This window comes from Thermobia domestica, chromosome 12 (genome assembly GCF_964235325.1).
Source record: "Thermobia domestica chromosome 12, izTheDome1.hap1.1, whole genome shotgun sequence".
Lineage (NCBI taxonomy): Eukaryota > Metazoa > Arthropoda > Insecta > Zygentoma > Lepismatidae > Thermobia > Thermobia domestica.
The window spans coordinates 54,015,740-54,028,034 of record NC_137465.1 but is presented as its reverse complement, the minus strand read 5'-3'; positions in this window follow the sequence as shown (position 1 = coordinate 54,028,034).

Sequence of the window (12,295 nt, the reverse complement as noted above, 5' to 3'; positions counted from 1 at the left end):
GTGGAAAATGGTAAACTCTGTTAAAATGTCATTGATATTAGAGTATCGCTATAACGCGCTTGTAAACACACCTACAAAGGTCAAGTGGGAAGAGAGTTTCGACAGTTTTTTTTTTATTTCTTTGTTGCTGTTTTTGTTTTTGTTCTCGTTGCAATAGAATCATTAACTTTTGAGAGCAGGTGCGCCATAGTGACTTTCCCTTCATTTCTCCTAATCCTCTATGCACGAGTAACCATGGCAAAGTCATTGTCTTTCTCTTCTCTTTGCAAACCATAATGCAAATACAAAAAGTGTTGTTACTCCTGCTTATAGAATCTTTCAGTTGTTATCATTAAGATTTTTTTGATTTTTCTTTTCTATTTCAACAACTAATTATTGAAATTCAAGAAAATATCAATATATATATATATATATATTTTACGTTTACGTTTTTTCGTTTTACGTTTTTACGTTTACGTTTTTACGTTTTTTCTAGCAATAATATAGAATAAAAATTTTTGGCAACGCACCCCTACATACGAATGAAAGTAACTATGTTTGTGACCTCGTACCTTTTAAACCACTCGACCGATCTCAATCAAATTTTCAACATAGATGAGGTTCAGGCCTGGGATTGGTTTTATCGTTTCACTTTGACGGTGAAACTTAGGGAAGGGGGTGATATTTAAAAATGATCGAAAATGACCGATGTTAGTGCCCGAATCCATACATTTCCAGGTCGCTGCGATGAACATTGACACTTCCGTTGTCGTTTAAATCCAAATTCTGCTCCCCTCCCAACTTGAGGAAGGGGAGAGAAGATATATAAAAATGATCGATATGAGTGCCGAATTCATAGTTTCCGAGGTCACTGAAATGAACAGTGACACTTCTGATGCTGTTTAAATACGAATTCACTCCTTTATGTCCAAACTGAAACTATTCTCCCCGTGCGAAGAACGGATATTCTGCTAGTATATTTTAAATATCGGCATACCTAAGTTTACACTTACCTTATGTCAAACAAGTAAAAGTGGCACTTATACACCAAGTAAAGGAGTTTGGTTTGTATAGCGTAATATTTCCTGAATATTAATACTGAAACCAGGTTTTAACAGAGAGATTAGAGAAGAGATTAAATATATTTTCGAAACGCTTAATTCAATGCAGAAAACCTCTTCTCTCTAATTATTTCCGTTTTTACTCTATATTGATCAAAATGTTAACACTTAAGCCCACGCATTGACGGGGATTCCTTGCTTTTGAAAAATAAATATGACTGTTTGAGGATAGCTTTACGCTGGGAGCTGGGGTGTCTTGTAGCTTCTTCTTGTGATTCTTTTTGCACGCATATCACTCTGTAAGTCTTCTTTGAGCAATGGTTGTGGAAAAATTCCATTTGCGGGGAAAAGCCGTCACCGCGTGTGGATTTGTTTGTACATTTATGATCATACTATACTTTTCGTACATATAATTTTGGTTAAAATGGAGTATGAGGAAGAACAATCATGTGTTTTCAAATTGTCTCAAAAAAGGTTGAAAAATGGTGCTGGAGGTTATGAGTATAGAAAGCTTCTGAAGTATGGATAATCCCCGTCATCGCGTGAGGTTTCGTGCAGTTGTTACAATTTCTCCTTGCAATTATTACGATTGGAACAACTTCGGACAAGAAGTTGTTTTTTTTGTTTTTTTTTTTTTTGTCGAACTTACAACAGAAATTATGAAACTTTTTTATGTTCTTAAGGAATAAATACATCAATGTAATTGTAGCAAAAATCACTAAATAAAATACTTTAAAGTATTACTGAAAGTTATCGCCAGTAATTCTCGGATTGAGGGAATCCCGACCGAGTGTGGATTTGATGCAAATAGAGGGCGCGCGTGTCTGGGTGTTAAAACCGGATTCTGATTTCAATAGAGGTTAAAACAGAAGATGGTAATTACCCTTAGAACGCTAAATCGATTCCATCCGAAAAGAAATGCTTCTTGCTTTCTCTTGTGATTTTAGATCTATGTAGATCAATATTGATTACCGGCAGTCGTAGTGGATTTGCATCCGGTTTCCTGACTTCCGGTTTCTGTGGTGAAGAGTTAAGGATTTAAGGATGGAGGAGAAAAGTATCCTTGGGTCGCTTAATGGATTACAAGAAAATGCTTCTCGCTATCTATTCCCTTTTTTTAATATATATATTTCTATAGTGATCAACGTTATTCGGTTTGAATATCATCTCCAATAAACGAACTCGATTCCGAATTTTTGACTTCTCTATATTCTGATCAAAATTGATGGTGATCCATAAAGTTACTTGGTTCTTCACTTTTTTTTTTTTTTTTTTTTTTTTTTGGTCTCCAGGGCGGACGGATGGAAGGATAAATATATAAAGAAGTTTGTTTACGAGAAACTCCTGTTTGTATTTAGTCTGTCTATGCGTGTGTCCGTCTCGGAGACATAAAGTCTCAAGAACTACTTTTAATGAGTTATCTTCAATTTTGGCCGATATATATATATATATATATATATATATATATATATATATATATATATATATATATATATATATATATATATATATATATATATATATGTCAAAAGTTAGAAATCGAGTCCATAGATGGCGTAAATCCTTTCTGTTGATCTCAACATTTCCATGCATTGTAATGCAATGCCACGTAGCAAGCAAGCTTACCCTGTCTTCTGCAAGTACATTTAAGAACTTGAACTACCTACATATTGTTCTGTTATCCGATGCCAACACATTACAATTAATAACTAAATTTCGATGGAGGTGGCACTTATCATTATCTTTCCACGAAGCTGATTAATTATGGAATCATCTTTACCGATATTGAGATTAGCGGGTTACTATAATCCTCAGGATGTAAAATACTAATCTGTACCTGGAATGAACATTAAAATGAAATGAAATGACTTCCTGTGCGATCTGCAGCTGCTTTCCGAAGAGATCGCTTTACACTTTTAATATTGGGATGTCTGTTCTTGCAAGCTATCTCTTATAGCGTGGACCAAAATTTGTAGTCCAAAGGATTTAGGTCCGGACTTGCAGAAAGCAATGAAATTCGAAACATTTGCCTCCAACCACTGATGGGTTGTCCTTGCCTTATGTTCTGGGGCTGAGTCCTGCTGGAAGCTCCAGTTCTGTCCAGGATATGGTGTTGGTAACATTATTGACAAGTCTATTAAGTATTGTCTTCTGGTACACTTTGGCTGACGTTTTGACACCCTTTTCACATAAATGGAAGTCCGTTGTACCTTCGTAGCTCACCTCCCACCACACCAAGAGTGAGACAGGATGCTGACCCCTCTGGATACTTGGAACCTTTTCACCAGGTTCTCTAGAGGACATGGCATATGTCCTGTAATTTTGGACTGAACATCTTTGCATCAGTGACAAGGATTCGACAGTGCCCATTTCCTGCGTAACGCTTAAGTAAGCGCTTTGTTTTTAGGAACCTGTGGGGCTTCAGTTCATTGGTCAGGAGATGTCCTTTGCGTTGTTTGTAAGCATGGTGTTCCGCATAACTGCTTAACGTGCAAGACATAGACATTTTTGACATCTCACGAACCATAGCTGACTGTTTCCTAACTGGATTTCGTTGGACACGTGCCGCCATTGCTTTCACAATTTACGGTGTTCGTACTTTGCGTGGTCTTTCTTGCCGTTGGCGATCTTTCACAGTTCCAGTCTCAACCAAACGCTGGATAGTGCAGTAAACGTTTTTTTTTATTAATTTTGCAACTTCTGGAGGGTTTTGAAAATCTCCTAGTGATTTGTCAACCTTGTGCAACGCTATCACGACCACACGATTTTTATCTCGCCCCATTCCATCTTGAACACTTACAACTGACACCTTTATACTTCATCAGCTGATGCAGTAATGACTCACACTTCACGATACCAGTCTTGACGGCACACGCTTGTATGGGCGGAAGTACAGTTACCCTCAAAAGTTGGCATTATTTATGTTAAGACTAGGCATTTTCAAATATTCCTGTATTTTAAAGTATACACCAGTTACTTTGAGATTAAATGGTATATTTACGCCTAGCTTGATAAAATTTAGGTTTGGTTTACAATGGCCAAACCAAACTCCTTCACGTGCTGTACAGCATGACTGCTACTTGTTCAAACTTTCAGCTGAAAATTGTAAGTAGTATACAGTCTCTTTCTACTTCTTTAAGTATGTCATACCTGAAATTATGTCAAACCAACGATATTGATTTGTTCAAAACTCTCCCCCCAATTTTTTTTCAAAATTCGAAATGTGCCATTTTTTCTCTAAAGCATAAGCTAATATCATTCGCGCGATATTGAAAGAAATACCGCTTGCATTAATAATCGAAACTCAACTAATAGAAACAATCTACTTTCAATCACTCATTTTTGATGCGTGTTGTCTCATTATTTAATTAGTTATGATATTTTAGCATAAAACAAGTGCATAACTATAACCTTACAATAAATTTTCATATAGTGTGCATTTTTTTAGTCTGAAAAACTGTAATCTCTATACCTAGGTATATATATATATATATATATATATATATATATATATATATATATATATATATATATATATATATATATATATATATACAGGTGCGGATCTAGGATATGATCAAGGGAGGAGTTAAACCATATTCTGCCGTTTTATCCAGTGTAAAGCAGGATTGAAGCCCATTTTATCCAGTATATACCTGAGCGTCAAGGGGGGGCTATAGCCCTCCCCTTGGATCCGCCACTATATATATAATCTTTGGACATTTTGTTTCGTTAAACTTTAATAATATTGTAGAATTTACTTCATTTATTCAAGTTTAGATCGTGTGCTATTATTATGGAAATTCTCATCATAGGTATTCTGCCTTCTCAGCTTCCATGTTCCACGGCCTTCCGCTAACTTCTTTGTCTTCACGTATGGCCTTTCTGTTTTGATATCGTCCATTAATTGTAGTCTCCTTCTCTTTTCTGCCACATACCCTTTAACATGTCCCTCATGATACTGTTACTTCTTAGCCGATGCCCCAACAAGTTTCTTTTCCTCTTCTTATTAATACCAAAAGGTGTTTTTTACTCCCCCACCATTTCTAACACCCTCTCATTCGATTCCCGCTCGACCCAGCTAATTTTTTTCCATTCTTCTCCACACTCACATTTCGAAAGTTTCCAGTCGTTTCTAATTATTTTTGCTTAATGTCCATGTTTCTGACCCATACGGCTACACGAAGCACTTTATGAGTATTTTTCCCAACTCTTTGTTCAACGTCCCACATAATAGTATTTTCTTCCCCCTAAAGGCTTCTTTCCCCATTCCTATCCTTGCTGTTATAGAAACTGAAAAAGGTAAACCTGCTGCACTATACGAAGGTTATGCTACCCTGGGGTTTATGTAAACAATAACAGAATTGTCATATGGTTCTGTCTCCAAGACAAGACAAGAGCACTTGGACTCAGCGGTAGAACAGTTACCTCCGATTCATGGGATCCCTGTTTCGATCCCTGGTGGACTAAGTTTTTGATTGACAACACCTTATTCGTGGGTTTTCTCGGGATATCACTGTTTCTTCCCACATTCTCATTCCATTGATTCTTCCATCATCATTCATCTACCTTAATCATCCATATCCTTTAGCCTAAAGGACATAATCGTGGGACGTGAAACTGAGAAATTTAATTTCTTTTATTTTCTAAGAGAAAACAAAGAAATGAAAGGAAATATTACTAACTGGCAATAGTAAATGGAATTATGCTAAGATCCTGAGACGAAAATTCGGACCCAAGAGGAACGGGAATCGGGAGTGGCGGAAACTTCATAACGAGGAACTACATAATTTATACGGTTTACCCAACATTGTTAGGGTTGTCAAGTCTAGGAGGCTTAGATGAGCAGGTCATGTAGCTAGAATGGAAGAAAGTAGAAACGCTTTCATAGTCTTGACTGGAAGACCAATCGGAAAACGACCATTAGGAAGACCTAGGCACAGATGGGAGGACAATATTAAGATGGATCTCGCAGAGATAGGAATACAAAGTAGAAACTGGATCCAATTGGCTAAGGATAGAAGTCAGTGGAGAGCTTTTGTGAACGCGGCATTCAACCTCCGGGTTCCATAGGCCATAGAGTTAGTTAGTTAGAGTATAGATGTTGATTTATTTATATTGAGCCAAAGTCAATGCGTAACTGTGCCGCACGTGCTAAACCCATCACCACGAGGCAAGCAACAGTATCTCTTATTCATACAGTGGAGTAGTGTAGTCAAGCGTAGTTTGATGAAACTGAAACATAACAGATTCTGGAAGCGTTTCATTATGGCCCTTTTGCGATGCTAAGTTCGCATATCGTAGAAATGTTTTAAGTGCGTAATTTTCATGTAGGTCGTAATTGAGCATATATGCATTCTAGATGTTGCTATGTAGGACGTATGGAAGTCGATATTGAATGCAAAAAAGAGAGCTTGTGAAGATACTGCATTAGTTTCTCAAATTTGTCGCTGGGAACTAGTAATACTTAATAATAAAGAATAAAATTTTGTAACTGAAAACCGAAGTGTCTGTCAGTGAAACGTACTTTGCATAGGCAGAGAAACAAGGTCAAAGAAAAACAGAGCTTAGCAGACGGCAAAATATACATTGCAATTCTGAATCTAGATACTTTGATGATGAGTGGTGGATCTCTTTTATTTGTAGCAAATGATGGAGGGGATGAGATAATTATAATTTTAGTTGGTACGAAGAGAGTAGAAGGCTTGAGATGTCCCAGGTTTGTTTACACAATTCATAGTGACCTCTAAAACACAAAGGATGAAACAAATGCAGATCTATTTCCAGTAATTTCTGCTTTGCTTCCGAGTAAGCAGAAAATAATTTATAACCTGGCTTTTCTATTTGATTGTTGAACAATACCAGAATGAAACCTCCAGGCAGGCACGTAGCCAAGGGGGTGTTCGGGGGGTCCGGACCCCCCTTCGAGACCACAAATGAAAAAAAAATAGGGAAGGATGAAACAAAATAAAATGAGAAAAGCAAGGATCAGTGTTAAAAACAAACTACAGGAAGCTTTTCTTTACTCTTTCTTATGAGAAAATTTGTATTACTTGCAATACATGGTTGCGAGGTAAGCGATATATCCTGGAAGAGTCAGGGAATTTGAAATTTCTAGAAAAGTTGCGGAATTCTCAGAATTTCTGCTACTAGTCAGGAAGATTTCAGGTTTCCGAAAGCATAGTGCCGGTGTGTAACAGCGGGGACATTTTTTATTATAATTTTTCGTCATCGCATCCTTGCAATATCGAACATGTTGTTTCAAAAACAATTTTCTACTGCTCCTTTAACCTGTCATTTGAAACACACAGTAGTTGACAGAATAATAAAAACAAAATATATGTGGAAAGAAAGTTTTGTTAACATTTGATTAAACAGAAAAAGGAACGCATATATTGCAAAATATTTTACAAGACATTATTGAGTATGTACTTTTTATAATAGTGAATATGTACTTTTTATATTAGTTGAGATCATAATGAAAGGAAAATTGTTATATTTGAATGAACGAAGAAAGGAACGTAAATATTGTATAATCTTTTTCAATACTTTTTTTTAAAACTTTACTCGAGATTTCTTCATAGTTTATTAAAATACTTACCAACACATCCTCATAAACCAATAGAATATATGTTGATAGCAGGGGCGGATCCAGGACCGACTTCTGGGGGGGCGGTGAGTTGTCATACTGTTACTTTTAAGGGCTCCAAACTTTGGGATGGGTTTTATTTATATATATAAAATAAGAAAGTCTCCTCCTCTGGGGGGCGATCTCCCCCCTGGATCCGCCCCTGGTTGATAGTAAAGTAGTTTAGATTGATCGAGCTCCTGGGCCTTCAGAATTTCATGTCATGCCCCCCTCCCCCCCGTTATACCTACGAAATCCTGGCTAAACGAACCAATATATGTTCCAGTAAAATTGTTTAGAATGATCGAGCCCCTGGTGTGATGACCACAGTATTTCATGTCACGGACCCCTCCCCCCTTCACGAAATCCTGGCTACGTGCCTGCTCCAGGTAACCAATGGGGACTTCAAAACAATCTATTTCCCGTGTTTTATGATTTGCTTGCGTATAAGCACAAACGAATTTATAACGTGGCTTTTTCATTTGATTGTTGAACTAGTGCCAGAGTGAAATCCCCAGACAGTCAAAGCAGACTTCGAAGCAACATTAAGAAAAATGTTTCCATCATTGGATGGAAAATGGTTGCTTTTTTCATATGTAGTAATTATGGAGGAAGGTGCAGACCTTACAACTTATCTGTGATTACTAGTCAAGATGAAATATGGCTGACAATTTAAATGTTTAAGTTAGAGACAAGAGCGCCCTATTGTGGTCTCCACAAGGGGGGGGGGGACAAGAAAAAGCGATATTTCAAATATAGTTTCAAATTTTGCTGTACCTATTTTAAATATTATATTGGTTTTTTGATATTCTGAAGTACCATTTCCTCTAGGGGGGAAAGCGCCCCACCTTGCCTCCCTGATGGAGGCCCTTGGTTAGAGAGAGGAAGTCAGAAGAATTTTAAGATTAATTTTCTCTCTCAGTGACGGAAAACGAGGATATTCCTATGGATGTATGGACGTGATACCAGCAGGGAGAAAGACAATACAGCAGAAGAATTGAATAATAAGATAAATGCATTACTTGGTAGAATCCACTTGAAGGTTCCTATCTCAAGTCGGAAGCAGGAAATGCGAACGTGATTTTTACGAGAATGGAGTTTAACCAATAAGGGATTAAAGGACAGAAACGATACATCCAAACTGATGAGATCATTGAGAGAATCATCTAGAAAGACGAAGTTTCTGGTAACCTCAGATAATGTCTCAGAGATTTGGCTCATGTACTGAAGCTGGATTAATGTGAAACTTACGACTTATAATGATGCTGGTTTCACATTGGTCGTAAATGAACATTGCTACAGTAGATATGCAAGTGTTTAAAAAAGACGAAATGAAAAACAATACTGGTTTTAAACACTACAAAATGGTTGAGCATTAGGTTCAGATTTCGGTTATTTTGCCAGACTCAAGCCTGGAAAAATGTGAAGGAAATCGGTAGTATGTCGTTAATGTTACTGTAATTCCATAATGAGAGTAACATTATCTTTCATTAAATTATAGAATCTGAATAACTAATATTTTGACACTTTCACTTGATCGCAATTACCACTAGAGTCTATAGATTAAGATAGATTCATTGTTGGCCGTAATTGTTGCTACACCTAAGAAACAGTTGGAATAAAAGAGAGAGAGAGAGAGAGATGGGGAGTTTCGTATTATAGGTGGTGAGTTTCATCTCCTTAACTTGAGAATTTCTGGGACACAGTATATTTGGCATACATTTTGAACACCATCTCCCCTTTAATCAAAGTGACATAACAAAATGCAGCTAGAGATAAGTACTAGGTTTCAAAATTTATTTCATAAACAATTATACAAATAACGCCACCTTTCTCGCTTACCCATTTAATCCCACTGTTCTCAAATTGGAACAATTTATTTTTTTAGTCAAATTTTGTCTGTGGATTATTTGTTGTGGATTTGTTCCGTCTTTTACAATAAGGACCTGCTACCAATCCATCTGCTAATCCTCAAAATATATTAAATAAGGTCAGAATCAATGTTTAGAAGGAATTACAAAATTCTGAAACAAAAATAATTTGGGATTAAATGCGAAAGCGAAATTTCAGAAAACGTTAAGACTAGGGTCCAATTATTTTAAACTAGCTGAATATACCCATTCTTCGCATGGGAGCTCTATTTGGAAGCCAACACCTGTGGGAGTATCACTATTCATTTCAGCGACCGCGAAAACTAAGGATTTGATACTAATATCGGTCATTTTAGGCTATTTTTTTATGTTTCGGAATCCCCCCTCCCCGCTGACTCCCGACTGGCATACAATGGTAGCTGAATTTGCAAGTCATCGCTAATGAAAGTGTCACCATTGATCTCAGCAACCGCGAAAACTATGGATTTGACACTAATATCGGTCATTTTGGATTACTTTTATATGTCTCGGTATCCCCCTCCCCGCGATCCCCGGCCCGCAGCGCAATAGGGTGAATTTGGAAGTTAATGCGTTCAGAGTTTCACCATTGATCTCAGCGACCGCGAAAACTATGAATTCGACATATCGGTCATTTTCTACTACTTTTACATAACTAAGTAAACGCCCCCCTGAGACCCCGTGGTACGAATTAAAAACAAAAACGCTTCGTCTTGGTCTGGGGTCTGAACGAAGATATCCGTGACCAAACTTTGGTAATTCTCGGTCAACTTGTCTGGTCCCCAGGCCGCACACAAGAAAAGACAGACACACACACAAACAAACTCTTTATTTTATTTATATTAGATAAGCAATTTATATACTCAGTTTCATCTTAACTTCAGGCATTTCTCAGATATTATATTTTTAGAATAAATTTTAAACCTCCTTCGTTTTGAAACTTTCTTGCTCCCTTACGATCGCATAAAATTCAAAATAATACAGGTCCCTCCCAAGGGCGCATATCCTGGGGGCCCGAGGGGGCCCAATATTGTATTCAAGAATATACAATATTTGGCATAATTTGAATGCAATTTGACTTAAAATCCTCATATATACCTTCTACATCAGAGTGCTCCCTCCCCAAATTTACAGAGAAATCGGAGCCCTTGGTCCCTTCGATTTAGTTACTTATAGGTATGCCAAACGAACAATATGGATTTGTATATGGAAGGAAGAAACAAAGCAAATAATTTTCTTTATATCAGGATCCATTTATCCTGATAGATCTTGTAGCTTTTAAATTAATAGATAAAAAACGCTGACAGTTCTCACTATCTAACTACCAAGATAAGGACATTGACATATTTCGCAATACTTTCTTATCAACAGTGTTGCCAATTCAACATAAAATTACATTTTTCAGACGGCATTACATCCAGGTATTACAAATATCAAATCTGCTCCTCAAATAAAAACAAATATAACACCTCGCTTATTACAGAGGTTAATTCATTTATATTAAGCCGAACTTGAGTGTGCCACTTATCTAGGAAATGTCGTGTTTCTACCGGCTGTGTTCGATCTGCGGGCTATCTCTACTGACTATTGCCTGCTCTTCGAAGTTTCCATTGCAGAAGGCTGAGTTGCAGCGGAGCATGGTATTTCATTCCATTCCTCTCTACAAGATGAAAACGGTACCCACTCGAAGATGGGATAGGCACGACTTGAGAAGTCCATTGGGTTGGCATCTTGACAAGGATATAGAGAATGAAACTGCCTAATATAGAGTTTCCTGTTCTATACGACCATATAGTTTCAGCGATGTTTTCGCAGTGTGCTTGCATGCCTTGTCTTGATGCAGTTCTTGTCCGTACAATGCTGGGATTTCATGCTAATACATTTCAGTCAGGACATGAGTCTGGTAGTACACAATATTGATTTTGATGTGTCGCTCCACCTTGTGAACCAAATACAAGAAACTAGCCATAATCATGAACCCTTTTGAGAAACTCTTTGCGCACTAGCGGAAGAACGTGCTCCAGCCATTGGCGTCAACACGTTCGTATATAATGTCATGAACTTTACCACAGTCTGTGAGCTAAATCCGCACCTCTTCAAAGGTAACAACAAATTTCCACCGACCACCCGCGAGATGACCTTCATACAACCTCGTTTAGTTCCTTTTTTGTTCGGCCACATGATGTGCACACTGTTCTTGCAAACGACAATTAGGCGTAAATCCCTGTGAATGGTGCGGTTGATGCGTGACATTTGCTGGCCATCACACTCTGTATGGGGATTTTCAGAGGTCGCTACACGACGAACCACACACAATAGCGGCGCGATCCTATTCATTGGAAGCCGGTTTTAGCTGTCGACTTCAGTGTGGTGGGTCCAGGACTCTGCGCCGCATATTTCTGTATAATACAATTCACAGTGACACGACCTACATGAAAATTGCGCACTTCAAACATTTCTACGATACGCGAACTTAGCATCACAAAAGGGCCATAATGAAACGCTTCCAGAATCTGTTATGTTTCAGTGGCAGAAAACTATGCTTGAATACACTACTCCACTGTATGAATAAGATATACTATTGCTTGCCTCGTGGCGATGGGTTTAGCACGTGCGGCACAGTTGCGCATTGACTTTGGCTCAATATAAATAAATCAACATCTATACTCAGTTTTACACTGTAAGAACGCTACAATATCACAAACATCTAAATTTCCAATGCTTTTAGACCTATAGAT